Below are 229 nucleotides of genomic sequence, written 5' to 3'. Positions count from 1 at the left end.
TGCGTGTGTTGGGTGTGCGACTATCGGCTCCGTTTTGTCAGTTTTTCATTCCAATTTCGGGTCTTTCAGTCACAGTGAAAACCGGGGACAGGTAGCCAAAATTGGGAACTGTCCCCGGAAACCGGGGACGTCTGGTCACCCTAGGGGGACTTGAACCGGTGACCCTCCGGTTCCTAACCCAACTCTCTACTGACAGAGCAACTGCCAACCCATATATGGGGGGGGGGGG

The 229-nt window shown here is 55.5% G+C and overlaps 1 protein-coding gene across 1 annotated transcript in view; it reads right to left on the bottom strand.

Moving 5' to 3' along the window:
* The window catches only part of anks6 (ankyrin repeat and sterile alpha motif domain containing 6), a 15,935-nt gene that overhangs the window by 14,814 nt on the left and 892 nt on the right, over positions 1–229 (bottom strand). The gene's annotated exons all lie outside the window — the stretch shown is intronic.

Source organism: Etheostoma spectabile, unplaced genomic scaffold (assembly GCF_008692095.1).
Source record: "Etheostoma spectabile isolate EspeVRDwgs_2016 unplaced genomic scaffold, UIUC_Espe_1.0 scaffold272, whole genome shotgun sequence".
Lineage (NCBI taxonomy): Eukaryota > Metazoa > Chordata > Actinopteri > Perciformes > Percidae > Etheostoma > Etheostoma spectabile.
The sequence above is the reverse complement of the archived record's forward strand: the minus strand, read 5'-3'. Positions and strand labels throughout refer to the sequence as shown.